This window comes from Calonectris borealis, chromosome 3 (assembly GCF_964195595.1).
Source record: "Calonectris borealis chromosome 3, bCalBor7.hap1.2, whole genome shotgun sequence".
In the NCBI taxonomy this organism is placed as follows: Eukaryota; Metazoa; Chordata; class Aves; order Procellariiformes; family Procellariidae; genus Calonectris; species Calonectris borealis.
Genome location: NC_134314.1, coordinates 112,984,629 through 113,004,970, shown reverse-complemented (window position 1 = coordinate 113,004,970; position 20,342 = coordinate 112,984,629).

The following is a 20,342-nucleotide window of genomic DNA, read 5'->3' as shown; positions in this document are numbered from 1 at the left end:
TATCTTCAACATTGCTGGCAACATCTGTGATCAAACTGCAGTTTCCATTTGCAGATGAGTGAGACAGGTGATTAGCATCAAAATAGCTTGTTTATTCATAAAAATCCTGCTTTTTAAGGCCGTGGGCTTATGCTGATCTTCAAGTCGGAGCACCTCCTGCATGACACAAGCCATAACATTTCACATTGCAATGCTTGTAGCAAACCCAATTGCCTTAGGAACACTGTAATATATTGGTATTTTCCTCGTCAGTATTATTAATGTTTTAGAACACATCCAGAATACCAGTCAATGTGATTAAGACTTAAAATATAATTACAATAATGATGAAAGTAAATCCTTCTCCTCCATTTGCTTCCTTTCCTTTTCTACTTTAGGAGTGGTTTATCTACTGCCCCAAGAGAGAGGCTAGAGAGGGAAAGAAATACAGGCAAACACAACTGTATTCTGAAGAAGCTGCTTTCTCACTGAATCACAAGGCACTGAATAAAAACTAATTAAAATGTCCCTGCGGGGACTGATTTTTGTTTTTTAAATCAGGTTCTCCTTCCTCCATTTCACCTCCAAACCATACTGCAGAGTCATCTGGAGCTCCATCAGAGCTGAGGAGCCTGTGAGGTCTCAGCTTTCTCCTTAGCCTGCTCACACACAAACTTTTCTAATCCAATTAATGTCAGTACTCCGGTTCTAGTAGTGCTGGCAAAATAGATACTAAACACATAGCTTTGTAGTTAAAAGTGCTACATTCTCCCCATGCAAATAAGTGCGTGTATGTGCTTTTCATCAGTTTGAGCTAAAAGAGGTATGTTAATATAATCAGCATTACTTAGACTTGAACGTACGGTGATGACTTGCCACCAGAAATTTCTTGCTGAGGAATGTTAATGTTGCCTTCAAAAATACATAATTTTACATGTATTAATGAAATGAAATTAAATTAAATACATTAGTGGAATTCCCTTCAAAAGGCCAGAAACTTCTGTTTGGCCCAAACAGCTAGAGTTTGGATGCTATGAGATAAAATATAAGTAACCTCTTTGATCTTAGCTTGCCCTAATAAAATGTTTCTTTGAACAGTTTTTAAAGAAAAACCTCTTTAAAAAAGCGAAGCTTAAATTATCAGAAATCTAATGTCTTTTACCCAAATCATTAATTTTGTATGGACAGTGAATTTGCCCTAGTAAAGAGTGGCTCAAATTGAGCAATAAGGTTCCAGTGGATCCCAGATGGTGCTTTGAGTTGTATTTGATGCATGCATTTAACTCTGGTTTCATTCTGTCCCTTTGCACGTAAGAGTAGAACTTTTTCTAAACACTCAAAGTTCAGGACTTGCTATCAATCTTCTGATTTCCTACTCTCATCCTTCTGCTGCTTTTTGGGCTTCGGTGAGTACACAGATTCATAGGTGGAACACACTCAGATGCAAATGTTGTGCTCAAAATCATGTACCGCCACAAATGCAACACTGTGCTGAGATACTGTGCAAACAATGTAAGTAATTCATCTTCCTAATGATACACACCATTAAAAGTAGATAAGTAATAGTGTAGGATGCAAAACAAACAAGCAAACAAAAAAATTTTCTTACTGTAGCAATCTCTTGCAGGTTAATTTTTCTTACTGTAGCAATCTCAAGGTTAACAAGCAGTTTGTAGGAAAATTCCTCTGATTTTTTTTAAAGAGACTAGATTTTTAAATCGTTAAATTTGTAATTAGCTTATCAAAAAACCCTACTGAAAGACGAGCAGAGAACCATCAGTTCCTACTCAAAGCTCTGATGTATGTCGTTATCTAAAAAGAAACATGATGAATCATCATATTTGCACAGTTCTCTTCTTTAAATATTTTCCATTTCTACACAATTCAGATCACTCTTTTGCAATAAGAATATATTGTCATTATATGACTTAAAGTATTGTCATATAATATGACAGCATCTTTCATTATGGAATCTAATTTCATTCTTTTGAATTTAAATTACTTTTCTTTGCTCATTACATGTCTTTTCTGTAACTTTCATTACAGGCATTTTTCTTTTGATAATTCACAAACATCCATAACTTCTGATAACTTTGTCTCGAAGGACAGAAAGATAAATAGGGTATCCTTGAATAGTTCTAATCTTCTTGATCTTGAAAATGCAGCTACATATTATGACGGGTGTTTAGCAGCATACAAACAGAAAAAAATGATTAATTGCTCTTTAAACAAATCTAGCATTAGAAATGCAGATAACCTCTAACAGTGAGCTAAAATCTTCAAGTAGCTGTCAAACATGTTTCCACACAATATTTAAAACTTGAACTGGGTTTATCATGCTTTGTTGTAAGACTTCATAAACTGGAATCTTATAAAAGTCTTAAAAAATTCTTTATGTTTTATCTGAAAAAGGGGGGAAAGGGTAAAAAAAGGGATTCAAGCATATGCAGATGTCTATATCCGCCTGTGAAGTCCACAGAACAACACGAATAAAATTGTGGGATCATCCACCTAGCTAATGTGGTGTGGTACCTGCTCTGCATCATGCCCTGATGGTCCACATTGCACACGTGACAGTTCAATCCCAGATGCACCAAGAACAGAGGAGTACACGATCGGACGTCCCAGAGAAGACAGCTCACTCCATGCATTGCTTTGGTCCATGTAGTCCAGGAGATAAGATTTTTGCCTTTATTACTGAAAGGCCATCGGCCTATTGACCTGACAGAGCAGGGTCTCAGGACTGGACTTGCCTTGGGCTGAACTAGTTTTAGCTTGTTTTTACAATTGCCCAGTGGTCAAGCAACTCCTCTCCAACCCGTTTGAGTTCCAGCCCTGAAAATACTGCGTATGGTAAATTTCTGTCAGCTCAATGTAGCCACTGTGCAATGGGCAATAGCACTTTATGGCATTTGGGGCTGGTAGTTTCTTCATAGTACGATGACTTATGGAAATGGTATAGACCAAATCTCCAAGCTGGAAGGTAGAAATATGTCAGCTTACCAAAAAAGCTTTTGAAGCGAAGCTAACAGCAGCTGGACTGCTGAGGCTTTCGTGCTTGCCTGTGTGATACGGCGGACGCCTACACTGTGATGGAGGAAGAGGGATGAGCGCTCTCACCATTGGCTAGGTAATTATTTTGCTCCTAGGTGCACGAGTTATGAATTATGAGTTAAGAGTTACAAGTTATGAATTAGAGAACTTGTCAGTTAGAAACTTAATGAATTAACAAAGTGATGAATTAATGAATTCACATGTTAGACTAGTCTGTACAAAGGGGATTCAGCCCTTGTTCGACGTGTTTGTTTTCTTTCCTAATGAGCTCATAAAATAAAGTTTAATTTAAAGAGTACATTGTCCTGTAAACTTGAGAGATCCAAGCAGATTGTGATGCATCCTCATAGATTAACTGACGAAGTACAGACTACCTAAGTGGTCAGTGAGGTGGACTGAAAACTGGCCGAACTGCCAGGCTTACAGGATGGTGATCAGTGGCATGAAGTCCAGCTGGATGCCAATAACTAGTGGTGTACCCCAGGGATTACATTGAGGTCAGTACTGTTTAACGTCTTCATAAATGCCTTCATGATAGGACAGAGCACACTGTCAGCAAGTTTGCAGATAATATGAAATTAGGAGGAGCGGTTGATATACCAGACGATTGCACTGCCATTCAGAGGGACCTCAAACAGGCTGGAGAAATGGACTGACAGGAACCTCATGAAGTTCAACAAAGGGAAATAAAAAGTCCTGCACTTGGGGATGAATAATCCCATGCACCTGGACAGGCTGGTGACAGACTGGCTGGAAAGTGGCTTTGCAGAAAAAGACATAGGGGTCCTGGTGGACACCAGGTTGAACAGAAGCCAGAAATATGCCCTTGGGGCAAAGAAGGCCAACAGCCTGCTGGGCTACATTAGGCAGAGGACTGCCAACAGATCAAGGGAGGTGATTTTTCCCCTCTACTCAGTGTTTGAGTGTAACGCTATAGTTGGCAATGAGGAGATGTACAAAAAAAGTCTATAGGGGTAAAGTCTCTGGGGAGATTACTTTGCCTTTGCTCTGAGCTGGGCAAATACATGCCAGGAACATTAGATGTAAAATTAGTTTGGTGTGGTATTGGGCCTGTGCTGATAACCCCCACTGCAAGGCCAAGTATATCGGAACAGCCGCAGCAACACGGTCATATGATTATACAGCTCCTGTAGCTGATGCTTACCTAGCAGCTCAGGATATAGCAGGACCCTCCCCAAAATGCTGGCACCCATCTCTAGAGATGTTCTCTTCAAGGCTCAGAGCCATTTGCAAAAGTGGCTTAAGCATCGCATCTTGAACTCAATCCATGTAGCTGAGCTGCTTTAGGTGGGACTACAGTCACATCTGAGAGGTTCTTGGTTCTCCCCATTGCCAATATAAGGTGCCTAGAACAACCACAGATATTGATTTCATTGCCTTGGTTAGGTGCCACAGGCAGAGGGATTGGATCTGCCAATGTTCAATGAAACTCCTAAAGGCCTGCGTGGCTTTTAGAAATAGTTTGAAGGAGTTCAAATTAATTAGGCTCTTAAGTCACTTCAACAGCTTAAAACTGGACCAAAGAGGTTGGAAAAGCAAGACTACTTTCACAAAATTGCATTAAATAGTTGACAAATCTGAATAAAGAAAGCTTTCTCCTCAAGGTACTATCTCCTTTCAAAAATTAAGGTCCAGGACAATGACATAGAGGTGTCTCAATTTTTGGTAGGATTGTAGTACAAGTTAGGTTTCTAACTAGGATTTATGACTTTCTTTGTATATTTGGACCCCAATTCACAGTCCTGTGAGAAGGTCCCTGTAGATTATAGAGCTTGCAGACTGGGCCCATCTCTATAACGTTTAGTGATTAAAAAGGCAGATTTAGAAATGAGAAATTGTAAGTAAATATGACTGCTTCACAAAAAAATAAAGACAATGTCAATTTCTTTTTATGGGCTGTTAGATTTTTCTTTGGATTCAACATTTTTATTGCTGCTGAAAGGTTTTTAGTGCTGAAAAATGAAATATAGAACTAATCCTAAAACATTGGAGTTTGGGAGAATGGCCACACTGGTAATTACCCATAAGCCTTCACAACACAGCCAGGAATGTTTCTATGATTTATTTCTATTGCTTAGAAAAATCTAGAAAGCCTGTACAATATAGCATGCCCTGATATTAACTTTACCTCAGCAACCTTACTGAAGCTTAACTTAATGAAGTAATAAATTCAGAAATGTGTTTCTGCATGCATTTGTTTCATAGATTTATTATAGATAAATCCACTTATAAAATGCATCGGGATGAAAAGTCGACATTGCTGAAACTTCCTAAATACTGATGCATGTATTACCGTCTCCATTACCAATAATATATAGAAGGTAGAACATTTACTTTAATGATGATGAACAGAGGCTAGACACAGACTGACTGCTGTACAATACGTCAGTATGGTTAAGTATAATTCTCAATATCTGTTAAAAGGAAAAGGATATTGCCTCTATATAACAGGTAAATAATTTCATATTTGTGCAATACATTTGCTCTTGTTCCTATTAAACCTATGTGGAGACTATAGACTTAAAAGCAGTTAGGCAAATCTACTTATATGAATATATGAATAGTCTAGATCCTTCTGACTCTACTCCAGTTCTCACCAGACTGAGTAGAAATATTTTCATTTACATCAACCCCTTCTGGGTGAAGAGTTTAGGGTAAAATTGTGACTTGCTTAAAAAGAATAGCAAGTTTCCACTAACATTTCTGGAACCCCACACTGGCAAATGTTTTGGCAGACTGGGCACACAATACATCAAAACGTTTCATTTTGTAAAGCATGGGTATGCTTATAACAAAAGAATAACACTTGCAAAGGTTTTAATCTTCAGCCTTGAAGTTAACAACATTAGTAAACATTTAACAATGATCATGTTTGTGAGAAACCCTGCCAGTGAAATCACCACAATACCTAGTAAAATTTTACTCATCAACATAAGGACCTCGTCACTGTAAGAGGAAAGAGAACAAGAGGTCTGTCAAATTAATTTTAATTCGGTATCACCTGGACTTACATTAAGAGTTAAAGGTAATTCAGAAATGGCTTTTGCAATGTTTGGAAACCTCCCCTTTCCTTCTCCCGTTTTTTGGTTTTTTTAAGAAGCTGTTTCAGACATGCTGGAATGCCCCTCTGTGCATGGTGCTTCAGTGGTTGTCATTTGAAAGATTTCACTCATGGATGACAACGGGAAATGAAGTCTTTAATATTGATTCAGGTAAACCATAACATTTAGCTATCTGAGCCGCTGAGATACCTCTTAAAATTTTATTCATAAAGTCCCTACAGTATTCCTTCTTAAGTCAGCCTTCCAGAAAAATATATTCCCTGTGATGTACGGGGGGTTCAGAGCATTTGGGGAGGCTGGTTACTATAGTAGGGTGTGCCTCTCCTGTGAAAAGAGCCTGGCCTGAATAGGAACCCAAACTGTGAGAAGACTCTCTTCTCTTGAGACATTAGGGTTGCACAGGTGGAAGTAGGAATCCATGTTAACTCACTTGAAAAGTTTTATATCTATCTGAGGTAAAAATGAAATCTTTTCAATCCAATTGAAATTAAGTTTTGACAATTTTATTGGATTGCACTGAAAGCAATATATTTCTGCAAAACATAATTTAGTCAAATCTGTATTTTCAGAAGACAAGTGTTTTATCAAGAAAACTTTCCACTAGTTCTCTTTTTTATAAACATACTGCCTGCACTTCATGGTTGCCCATTGCTTATGATGCTAAGCACATAAAGAAAGTATAGGCATTTTCAACTGAATTTGTTCAATAGCCCAGTGGACGTCATTTCTGATTTTCTTTCTAAGTAACACCAGAAATGAAGACGAGATATTAATCTGTGCATTCATACAAGTTGAAGAAACTCATAACCATCTACTTGTCTTATATACACATTCTTTTTGAAATCTTCTATAACAGCAGGTATTTGTGTGCATATGTTTGAGAGGATACATACTTATGATTTTAACATGCCCATGGACCTTTGAGCTGCACTTTCCACACACCTGTGCATGAATATAAATCTTAGAAGGTATAACTGTACATGAATAGTAACCTCTATCAAGGCCTGTTATGGAGGCGCACAAGATACCTTGAAAACATGACTGCAAATGACAGCTTCAAAATGGTTTGTCTGTATCAGCCCCATTTCTCCTTCATGTCTCCATGTAAAGATGAGGTTATACATGGCCTCTGATGTTCTAGGTATGGAATTATGTACATGTTCATACTGAAGAAGAACATTTGACAACAGCTTCATTTTCAACAGTATGTTGCAGTTTTCAGTGCATTGCATTGAATCTGGTAAAGAAGGCTGCAAGAATATATCATTGTACTATTGCATTTAAACAAACGAGCAAAATTAAGAGGAAGTTAGGATTATGCAGCTAGAATTATTTATATGGTAACTACCATAAAGTTGTGATTACATCCTGGAACTGCTTAGTAAATAAATTATTTTTTTAAAAAAGACAAGATATTTCCATGGGGTGACTTCTTCCTTCAGCTCACAGGCAATATGCAGCCTTCAGAGAAAATACTGAACACTTTATCCATTTGAAAACAATGTGATGTACAAATTCACTTGTGAAAATACTGACCTGTTGTTCTCTGTAAGTGCACATATGCATGTAAATGAGAACAGAGTTTGGCCTGGAAGTTACAGACACAGTCTACACTGTTACCCAGCATTTTCTAAGGACATCTGCAAGCGTATCCTGAGAGTCTTCTCTGTGACTGAAAGCAAACTCTATGTTTTTGGGATCTGAATATAGTAATTCAAAGCCTCTTCAGTACAGAGAACAACTGTGCATTGTTTAGTCTGTGAGACTCCATTAAATGACAAAACTCAAAGTGCTTTTCACTGATGAAGGAAGAGGTTTACATTACTACAAGTCCCAAAGAACCAGCTATAGATTTACACAGTTAGTATATGGACGTTTATACAATTGCATCTAACTGCAGATGATATTTTTGAACCATATTTAATGATTTTTGGAGTAAGTTCCATTCACATACATATCCCCTTCAACGAATATGTGATGATAGTAATATTCTAAGGAAAAGGAGGCAAATCTATTTTAATATACATATGTTACACATAGATCATACTATGTGTGCATATATGTGTTCAATCCAAATGTGGTACACTTAAATACTCCCAGAACATGTGATCTAATCTTGTCCTGTTTATAGCTTATTCTATTCAACAAATTTAGACCCAAATACATAAACACTTATGCTGTCTGGCATTGCATGTTTTGGTGAAATTTGATTCATGTTGAAATGAAAAAATAGCTTATCGCATAGCTTGCTTATTAGGGGCTCGGGATTTCATCTTTCTGAGAATGAATCCCTGCTCACAACCTGCAATACCATAAGTATAAATTTGGTCTTATTCTTTTTTAAGTTCCCTTGTCAGATTGGTTCCCCCTTGTGTTTGCAACTATTTCCACCTTGGAGTTGTTTTGTAAATATCAGAACAGCAGGACACACCTGTTTGTACTGGGTAAAGTAATGGGCTTGCTATTTTTGGTATAATTGCTCAAAAATTCTCATAACTAACAAGAAGCTCTACTGTTCAAGGTCTGATGGACCAAAAAAGCTGCCTGGACCATGATGGGAAAACCACTGGATTAAATAATTACTAGAAATTATAATAGAGTACATCGTGCATTGTATAACGAAAAAGCTCTTGTATCGTCATCTGATGATTACAAAGATGATTACAGGTGCTTGACAAAGTCCAACAGTAATTCTTAATGAGAAATTCAATTTACACCACCCTTCAGTCCAGGGTACAGCCTTCTAAAGTGGCTAAGCCCCAACCTCTGCTCCTTTGACGTCCTGTTTTTGCCAGCAAGCCTGCCCTCATCTCATTCATCCCCACAGAGCTCTTCACACTGCTGATTCAAGAGTCTTTATTTTACTTAATTTTACTTTTCTGAATTGCAGTCCTAATACAAAACTCACAGTAGTGGATTTTTGCTCCCATAGGGATGCTTTGCATGCACAGAAGTGCCTGTTTTGTGGTCACATTATCCATACGATTGCTTAGTATTCCTAATGAGTTATTATCATTTCTTATTATAACCCCTATCACAACTTATGTGCTTGCCCCCAGATAGGCCTATTCTTGTACCAGTAAGTGGAATAACTAATCTTAAATATTTTGAGAATCCTTTGATTTTTCAGTGTCATTTAAACTAGTGTCACAATCAACACAATAGGCTAGCATATTTTCATTGGTTTAAATGTTTGACACAATTGTGTAGTGATTGGCTCAGATATAGAAAACTGAGATGCTAAGTAACATACTCTCAGGTTAAGTCTATTGTAGCATACTAAATTTATTCAGGACCATTGTCTGGCAGAGTCCTAACATGGAATAGCCTGAGTCTATGCTATTAAACTTGTAGCCTCTAGAGCAGGATAACTACATTAAATTGCCAATGTGGGATCACCTTTGGCCTCTGTCAACTCTTGAACTAGGTCTGCTTATTGTCTGGGAAAATGCTAGATGTCCTGACCAAAACTGTGGCAGGGACCACGCAAGTACCATGAGAGTAGAGGCAATCACATCCTTAAAACAAGAAGGGTTGAAATTAGTATGTGTCAGTGACTTCTGAAATACTCGAATATGGCTTCAACATGTAAAGCACAGTATATCAGCTCTATGTACTAGAAACAGCATCTCGTTTTCATAACAGAATAATTTCATGAAATTAAGGTCAAGTTTTTTCTTCGTCATCCCCTCCCCCATTAAGTTTGAACTGTTGTTTTGGGGAAAATATAGTATTTGGTTGAGGGAATAATATATGTCAGTCGTCGCAGAGTTAATTTCTGTACATCAGCCTTGTTCTAGAGAACTTAAATCTTTGCAATGAACATCTCTGTAGGCACTGTTTTCTTTCCTTAACCATCCATGTATAATTTTATATGACAACTTCTTGTGCATATTTACTATAATAATGATGATGTACAAGGTGAGATAACTCACTTAGAGGCGTGAAATGCATGCAGGAAGACTTCAGATCCAGTATTTAACATTGTTCTTGTTTAAAGCTCGGCTACAGAGACAGCACCATTTTGACTCAAACGTACTGCAGCTGGCGTATGCAAGTGTTGAAGCAATCTTGAGACTAAAGACTATTAAAATATAGAACCATAGCTGGCTGTGGAATACCAGGAATGTAACTTAACTTTGGTGTTTCTTGATATTTTGGACTCTGTGGTGAAATATTATTAACATCTTTCCACAGTTTTTCTAAGGATAAATTGACACACACCTCAGACACTTATTCAGCTTCAGTATTTCATTCTCTTTACCACGTGTGCAGGACGTAATGGGGACATTTCCATTTGCGCAATTACTTTCTCTGACATGGCTGCAGAAGAGTGCCTGAGAATGCTTCTTATACCAATTACATCAACTCTTTCTTTTTATCACACTAAATCATCTGCAACCATTTGTGTTCCCCGTGTGCTAGAAATGCAGCTGCTGCCAAGGCTGGAGGAGCCTGAAGTACAACGGGGAAGGCGATTGACCGGCATCTGCAGGAGAGGCCAATCATCAGAGCAGTTACATGAGCATCTCTTGTTCTCCAACACACTAACGATGGCTGTGACATTGCCTTCCCCAGGCCATGAGAAACCAGCTACAGTACACCAGTGACATATTGATTGTGTTTTTGATGGAAAGAAAGGTCTTGTAACTTCCACTTCTACTACTATACGCGTGTTAATTCCAGTACTGACAGCTACCACCAACGGATGAGGGGCTCTGCACTGCGCTGGGGGTAAGAAATCACAACATGACCAGAAGTCAGCTGAAGAGTTGTAAGTGAGAAGACTAATGGGAGTGGCTGCCCTTCCAAAAATCAGCATTTACTGCACAACGAGATATAAGAAAGCCTATCTTACGTGTAGGATCTAACAGATGCTTTGAGTGCCTTCTAATTGGGTTAAAAGGTGGCCTTTCAGTTATCTCCAGCACCAGAGCTGATTTCACACATCATGCAATGTCCAGCAATGATTTTCAGTGTCTTTTGTTTTCAACGTTTATAGAGGAAAAACATTGTAAGGAAAGATAAATACCTCAATTAAAAGGAGCAAGTCCCATTGCTGGGGAAGGCATAGTGTGAAGATCTCTGATGATGTGAAAATCTCTGATACAAGGTGCAATCCAGGAAGGTCTCTAGAGTCACAGAAGTGACTCTGTCACCACAGCCTGCACATGACAGACCCTCTGATCAGAAGGATGACCTGGAGAAAAGGAACAAGCCACACAGCTTGACACCTGGGAAGTTTGGTACCTTGGCTATCTCCAGGTGCCAGGACTGTGGAGTGGGACCAGTTTGGGTCATTGAGAAACTGGAGGAGCTAGGCTTGAAGCTGTGGAAGTTGAGAGAGACACAAAATAGTCCCTAGATGCTTGCAGCAGTGCATAACTTCAATAATATGTGATTTCTACTTTGAGCAAGACTCTGATGGGGAAATGCAAAGGGCAAAGCAGTTCAGGAAGAGACGTGTGGCAGAAGAGAGTAAGGTGAGGATCAGGAAACAGCATTTTGTGGCTATAATCCTGCTGGGCGCTAACAAGTAGCACACTTTGCAGAGTATGGCTCGGCCAGCTGGGGTCCAAAGGAGGCTGTATCTCTCAAACCACTCTGTCAGTCCCTGGCAAGCTTCAGTAAACTTTTTAAATGCATTTCACTGCTGCTGTTAGCAATGAAATGGACAAACGCTCCATGTAACCAACCAAAAGAAAGGGTCATTTGCTGGGGAGCTTAGAAAAAAAAACATTTCTAATGAACTGGAAATCCTGCTGTTTAACCAGCTCGAATGGTAAGCAGAGTGCTGTATCAATTGCTTTCAACACAACAACTGTCACTTCTTTTGGAAATTTGCATCTTTTAAATGCATATTTTCAATCAACACTTTAGACTTCAGAGCTGTCAGTACCTTCACATGCCACTGCCGTTACTGCAATCACAAGTCATTGCTTATCAGACTGACTGCCAGCAGTGCACTTCTGCCAAAACTGTCAACGCAGGTGGTTATAAGCTTTAATAAAATAAAGTGTGTGTGTGTGCATGTGTGATTGGGAGAGATAGAGAGGGAGAGGGAGAAAGAGACGAAATTGTACTTTTCAATGCTCGGGTGGTAGAGCTGTTAAAGGATTACACAGCGAGGACAAAACAGAATGAAGTTATCAACTAATGTAAAAACAAACAAACCACAAACCCAAAACTCTCAAGTAATAATCGAGTTTGGAGATATGCATCTCTAAGACCCTTTTGGCATGAAATAGGCAACAGAAGTCAGGAAACCTCTAGGCATGCACAACAACACATATTTGTGACAACCTAAAATAAAGATTTGAATTACAGTGTGTTTTCTGTAGAGAATCCTGTTCATGTATATCTGAGTACCACCAGCAGAGAAACTGTTTGGGTTAAAAGTTATCAAACAGTAACTTACACCACAAGTTGTACAAAATTATCGGATGTCTCTAACATCTGTCAATGTTATTTTTTATTGTAATCTCATACCCCTAAAGATGGTAGGAAAAGCGAGACCTTCTGATTTAAAATAGCAAGTGTGAAAAAGTTTTGAAGTTCCATTACAGATCCCATATGTATAAGACTGTCATAGTCCTTGCATGTTAAATCTTCCTGTTACAAAGGTCTAGTTTATGAGTACTTAGCCAAGGCAGACTATTGGTACTGAGAAAGGCTGACAGTATAACTAGAGCTGGTTCAAAATTTTCTGAGATATGTTTGCTGTTGAAAACATTAATTCATTTGACTAAGCATATTTTGCTGGAAGAAATTTCATTAAAATTTTTGTGATGAACATCGTATCATTATTAATTTTACAAAGCATTTCAGGTATTTATAAGTATTGTATCATAAAACTTAAAGATGATTTGCAAAATAATGTTTCAGTATTATTTAGTGAAATTCTTTGATCTTTGCGAGATAAATTCTGAAATAATAAGTGTTTTTTCCTAAAATTCATATCTGTGATGAGATTTTTGGTTAAGTTCCAATAAACGGATTTTCCCTCACCATGACTTGATTAATACTTATTTTACTTCTCTCTTTCCTGAAAAAAAAACGTGGGCATGCAAGTTAAAAACAAACTTTATAACTGCATTCTGTCAGAATAATACCCCACCAAGTTGATGGTGCTTCATGCAATCCTGGAAAACCAAAACGCTAAATATTTTTTGTATAACTAATGCTAAAAATATCTCAGTTATGAGACTGATGACTGGGTTACTCTTAGACACTTGATAAGACTGAAATAAAATAAGCGAAAAATAATGATTTGCATTCCCACTCATTGTGCACATCTCATATAAATATGTTAAAGAAAAGCCTACTTTGAGCAAAGTCTAATCCTTCCAGATGGTAGTCCTCAATATCTGTGTCACTGATACACTAATGTGCATGAAGGAGGTTTAGACAAAGTGATGGTCCATGGCTCTTCACCCAGTGGTATTTAAACTTTCTCTGTGAAAAGTGGACCTAAATATAATGGATACTTAGACAAGATTTTGCATGAGTATTTTTTCAGCAAAAAAGAGTGTACAGCTTAAACAGGCCTCTGTTCAATACTGCACACACCTAGCATAGCCTGATGTCAAAGTAGGCATGCTATTTTGCTACAGGCATGCCATAATACCTCTGCTGGTGTTACAGAGGAATAGATGAATGAAAAATGGGGTTTAATTTGAGTTAATATATCTAGGCTAACTAAAGTTTGTGATTAACTGACAGCTGAATGCAGCCCACGGCTTTTTATTTTTCAATTCTGTACAATAGAATGAGAGAACTAAAAGTAATTCCAACTTCCCTTCATTAAACAAAGGAAGAATCTCCCTACGTGGAACTCTTTATTTGCTGAGGTCTTTGAGGCATCTTTCTCAGCCTTCACTGCATACCCAGCTGGCTCCTTCTCCAGTTTTCTAATACCTGCTCTAGATGTCATTTTACTGTGGAAGTTATCATTTGTTTCTAGAGATTTACAAGTAGCCATTTTTGTTTTGTAGTTACTAATGTTAAATGTGCTTTAATTTTATTTTCCTTTGTGATTTAAACCCTTTGACTTTCCCCCTGTTTTCCCTCCATACATACAAAGTTAGAAGTATTTTTAAAAGCCACATTCCAGTGAGGGATTTTCATGACACACTAATCTCTTTCTAAATGTGAAGCCATGGGTTTACAGCACAGCAATAGTTCCCTAAGTTTGTGTGCTTTAAGTGATTTAAATTCCTCAGGCAGGATGATGGTATGATTTACAGCAGCATTGCAGGGTCACTGTTTATTGCAAGCCTGTGTGAGAATGCATGTAAGTCCAGGAGCTTCTGCAATGAAGCTTAGGAAGGCTACACTGGTGTATGAAATTCTGGAGTCTAGCTGGGTTTTCTTATATATCTCCTTGTCTTTTTATAAATCTCTGCAACATCAGCTGCCATTGCAATCAATGTGGTTTTAGCAGATTTCTGTCAAAGTCAGATGAGAAACAAATAGGTAGACAGATCAATTAAGTGATCATGCAGATCTTTGTTTATGTTAGTAGGTCATACTAGAGTAGCCTAAATGAAATAATGGATTTAATGCCAATCGAGCTGTTAATAAGAATTCTGCTGATAATGTCCCAGCTGTGACTGGGGTGATGGCTTTTACAGAACAAGGAAAAGTCCGGTAATGCACTTGTCTGTCTCACTACTCTCAGTTCAGCCTTCCCATCCAGTACATCTTTTTGACCATTGCATTTGAAGTGACAGAGCAAAATATGGTCCTGCTTATTTTGTTCAGCTACTGTGATATGCAAGTTTTAAGTATACCAACCAAAGATCTCTCATTTTCTGTTTTAAAACTACTAAGTCCCTATTTTCTTCAGTTCAAAGTAACATCATCCTGAAACAAAACTTCTGTTGGGCACCATTGATTTGACTGTGATACACAACACACAGTATTCAGCAGAACAACAATATACAACATTCAGCAGAAAATCCATTACAACCATGTGTGATCCCTTTTAATTCTTATACCACAATGAGTAAGAGGCAAGTTAAGAATCTTCTTAGCCTCAAGAGAAATACATTTTTTAAAGGACAATATTTGTTATACATGTGTAATGTAAAATGGAATAAAGATGGTTACATTCTAAACTCTCACTGAGAAAGCTATAATTCCCATTAAGTGTTTTGTGTGGTTAATATTTTCCTACACTGAGTCTATGTTTTACTTGGGAGTCCAGAATGTACAATGGATCATCCTGAAATCCGCTCAGTAGCCAATGAAATGATCTCCCACTGCTCTTCTGTTATTGCTTGGAAGTGTGCTAGGTTCCAGCAGGGAAGTCCTGTGGCTGATGGAAGAAGAGCAGAGGAAATCTGGTCGCTGGCAGGGTGTCCAAGCCTCTAACAGCAGCAGGCTGCTGCAGGCGATTTTAAGTGGTGCGCTGGGATCCACCAGGTGTTCAAATCTCGTAGCCCTCAGAAGATAAAGTACCTGCACCAGCTGCCTAAAGCTCTGTCAGCAGAAAGTTTGCACGCTGAGAACACAGAGAAGACCTCTGAATTACTGTGTAACCAGAATAAGTACTCAAACCTTTTTCTAGCTTGTTAGGACTGAATCAACTCTATCTTCAACAGTACTATATCAAATATTTTTTTGAGTAGAAGCAGGGATGTGAGACATTGTAGTGGTTAAGCTGACCAGGATGAGAAGGGCTGAGATCAGAGAAAAAAAGTGAGATGTCAACAAACATAGCCACACAATAAACACCAAACATCTATAGGGTTGCTTCAGCTTATAAGAATTTAATTTGAATTTGAATTTAATTTGGGCTGTGTGATCTGCCTCAGAAATTTTTGGATTGTCTGTTGTTTTATGAAACATCTGTGTAATGCTTCTCTTGCTTATGGTGCTACTACCTTACATTGAAAAGCCATTACTTGAAGCCACTAAAAACAACAGCTGTAAAAAAAAAAATCCCTCTAATTTCTTGTTCTGATATACTCCTTGGTCAAATTTTCAATTCTTTCCGTCAAAGCCACAAAACACAACACTTACTGCTTTATGAAAGCCATGCTTTCTATAATGGCTTCAGCAGCTGGAGCATTAAGAAAACCTGCCAGTGCAAAAGATTAATAATAAAATTATGAAAACATCAAACAATTTTTTGGCTGGGTAAGAATATGAACAGAGCAACTCATCTACATTGAGGACCACTGCAACACCTTGAGACTGTGCTGCAACTTCCATCTTCAAAATGATTCCCTGAATTCATCTGGAAAAGAATTGTAAGACTGTCCAGAATAATACCAAATTATGACTTTTAATATTTGAGCACTTTAAAATTCACCCCTCCTTCCCCTGAAATCAGTACAGCTTTTTTTTCTCCTTTATATAATTCTAGTCTTTACAGCTATATATATAGCCTTAATTTTCTGAATAAGTGTGTAGTTGAATAGTATGACTAAGGAAAAGTTCTCTACTGCTACTTTCTGCTGCCTTCAGATGGGCATATTTTCATATTACCTGTATGTGTATGTTTGAGAATATACGGGACACACGTGTGTTCCTTCACAAATACCAGCTTCCACATACGATTTAATTTTTTTTATCTTGAGCAGGATGTCCTATCTTGCAGTTTGGATACTCCTGAATGCTTTGTTAGGTTAAATTCACTAAATCCAACATTTGGGTACCACTTTGGGTCTTCAGACTCTCATGAGCCTGAAGATAGATAAACTTCATTAGTGGGGAAGCCAGCTTACTTTCTCACCTTGCCTAATAACTGATGACTTAAACACCCAGGTCTCATACTTCCTAAACGAATGCCCAAAGAATTGCCCAAATGCAATTAATAACCAAAGACAATTAGTATTCTGGGGTTCATCCCTCTGTTATTCTCGCTCAAGTTGTTCAAATATTTAGAGAGTCACAGAAAATGAAAATGATTCTGTAGTTTGAGCATCCACCAGGGACACCCAGAGCCTCTTCTCAGCTCTCATACAAAGCAGAACAGCTTCATCTGATTAAGACCTATTCCAGAATACAAATCAGACAAAATGTGAATTAAATTTTAGGAGCTCCACATCATTAATAGCAGAGAGGATAGGGTGCTTTGCTTGTCTCTTCCTGGGATACTTTGAAAGGCCAACTTTAATATTTTGTAACTGCAGAATATTCTTTTTTTTTCTTTCTTGTTACTACAGTGGTTGATATAAGCAAAGTTATTCTCATTTCCTAATACTATCTGACAACACTTAATTAATGGATTTTCATATTGCCTTGATTTTTCTGTTGAATGTTTCTTATTTTTATTCACATTAGCTATACAAGTCAGTACCATTATATTCTCATGATTTTTGCTGTTCTTCCTATTGCTGTAAGTTTATTACCTCTCATTGAATAATATCTCCTTTTTTCCCCCAACAAAATTTCCTTTCATAGGAAAAAGTCAATGTATTTGAAGCTATTGTAAGGAAAGGGTACATTTTGAAGAATTCTTTAGTATCAAAAATAGGGAAAAAATAATCCGAAGTAATCAAATAATTATGTTATATAACTTTCAAAATTAAGATTTTTTTTTTTATTAAACAATTTTCCTTTTTTAAATTCCATTCATTATTTCGCCAGCAATTCTGCTACTATGTTACAGAACAACGCAAGCTTTTTTCTCCACCGATTAATTCCAATCAGCTCAAAGTTGTACATAAGTGAGAAAATATTTTTATTAGTTTTGTTGGTGTCCCTTTCAAACATTATTAATATCTTTGACAAGCCTGAACAAATTCAAGCGTTTCCTCTGTTTTCCCCAATCCATGACTCCACAATCTCCATGACACTGAGATACCAATACTATACATTTTATTTCTATACAGCAGCCTTCGTATATGATTTCACAAAAAGCATTGTGGAGGCAGTTATCACAACCTACATGGAAAATGATGGCTTTATGGTGGGATTTAACAGGCAAAACTGGCAATACCTGTGAGGGAAGAAGTGAGAGGATGCCAGATAGCATAGCATGGCTAAAAGCCACCCTGCCCAGAGGCAAGGGAGCAGGGCAGGCACGGAGGCTGAGGGTGCTCAATAAGGAGTGAAGAGCTCTTCACAGCCTGAGGGCAATAGAACTGAGGGAGCAACCTGCGACCTAGGAGAAAGTGACTGTAGACAGCAAAGTAACTGGGTGCGCCCGGTATTTCTCACTGTTTGTGTAGTGGCTGGTCCTTGTGTTGTTCAGAGATGAGTTTCCTTCCTTCCTCCCACCCACCCTCCCTCTCTCTGTTTCTGCCTCCCTTCCTCTCTTTCTTTTTTCCTTTCTCCCTTCCTCTCTTTTGTAATGGTAAGGGGTAGGAAGATGAGGAATTTGATATTTAGACTCTCCAATCTCTCTACAATCACTGTATGACATGGACAGAAGTTTCAAAATATTATTTAGCATAGCCCCTGTGTCCCTTCATTTGCCAGCTATAATTAGATAAAGAGTGGATGTTGCCCTGCCCCCCAATTTCTAAAAGTTTTTCTATAGCAACAGGTCTGAGGAGCTTGCGTGTTGGAGGAGATTTTTATTCCAGTGCTGTGAACATTCACCTCCCCCAGCACATGTGTCCTTGCTATCACCTTCCAGTTGCATCATTACTGACACTTTCTGAAATATTGCCACCAACTTTTTTTCTATGGCAGACAAGGAGCAATGCAACCGAAATGTATTATTAACTCAGAGTCTGATGAGGAGGTGTCTTTTATTGAAAAGTTCTGAGTTACATGACATCAAGACCAGGAGCTTCTCTGTTTTGTAACTTCTCTACACGTCATTATCAGTTTTAGCGTGGCCCACCATATCATACAACTTCTCCACAAGACAGATGCCTGCTTTATCCTGCTTTCCTCAGTGAATATTTGGTGTCATTTATTTGGCCATATTTTCTGTTGAATACAGGACACGGGTCCTGCTGAGCTCTGGAGTCTTTCTCACTTACCCATGTAACATCTTTTGTTATCTGGCTTCGTTTTTTGGAGTCTGTACTGTATACCCTCCTTTATTAATCAAGTGAATGGATGAAGCTCTCCCACATCGCTCACTTCCATGCGAAGGGAATGGAGGACATAAGGAGACATTTTCCTCGGTGCAGGCAGTCCAGCACAATCCCTCTGCAGCACAGAGGCGCCTGCTAAGAGAAACACCTGTCACCACTGAAATCAACGGGAATTTTGGCATTTACTTCAGTGGATGTGGTGTTGACTTCATCGGGGTTTGCTCCAAAAGTTAATTGGTATCCCTAGCCATTGAGCTGATTAATTTGTGTGGCTCACATAAATGCCAGTAAGGGACAGAATCCCCTTCGTAACCGATCCAATGAGCAAACTATAAATGTTACTCATAAACACACTCACTGGTCCTCACAGAGACGCTATCCCTCTCATACTGGAGGGGAAGCCAGCACCTGTTTACTATGTGTGTCTGGAGATAAGGCCAGAATTTAGCCCTAAGCTGCCTTTGCTGGCCATATTGCTGACTCCCTTATGCCACTTCACTCTGTTGTCCTAATTTCTATGCATGCTTTCAGATATTCAGTGCTCACTGATACACAAACTGCTTAATCTTCCTCCAATTTAGCTTTTAGTATCATCAGTCTTCCACCTGTGTGCAGATCACTTGTTTCAATTTCCCAGTGTGCTTTTAGTAATCAGCTATACATTCATTTCATCTACTGCTTACCAAAACATTAATACATCTGTTTCTCAATCTCTACAAGAGACCTCTCAGGGGATATTTCAACTTTTTATTTATTTGGTGAGTGTAAGGCTTTTTTAAAGGTACTGAAATGGGAGAACCAGGAACACAAGACTTCTAGTATTACACTTGGCAAGTGCCAGACACGTTCCAGTCCATACTGCCAATATATCTCAGTTTAAAGCGAGCCTATCAGAGCTGGCTGAGATGTTACACATGGGCTCCTGCTAAGAAACTGTTGGGAAGAGTCTTCTTCAGATTCCTTCTCTCCGAGTGTTCACTGTGATTCACTGCAAGGGATGTGGCCATCATCCTCCTGTACTAGCATGAAATTTGTGCTGTTTGTCACCTGCGCCAGAACTGTGGCAGGTAGGAGCAGAATCGTAACCTGCCAAAGGAGGGCATTTTATTTGCTCCTCTTTTAAAGGTCTTGCATTGAATTTCCAGGCTAACCTGCAGCTGGAAGCAAAGGGGAATTCCTCATTAGGAGAAGTGTGGGAAGGATGGTGCTAACGAATGAGGCAGAT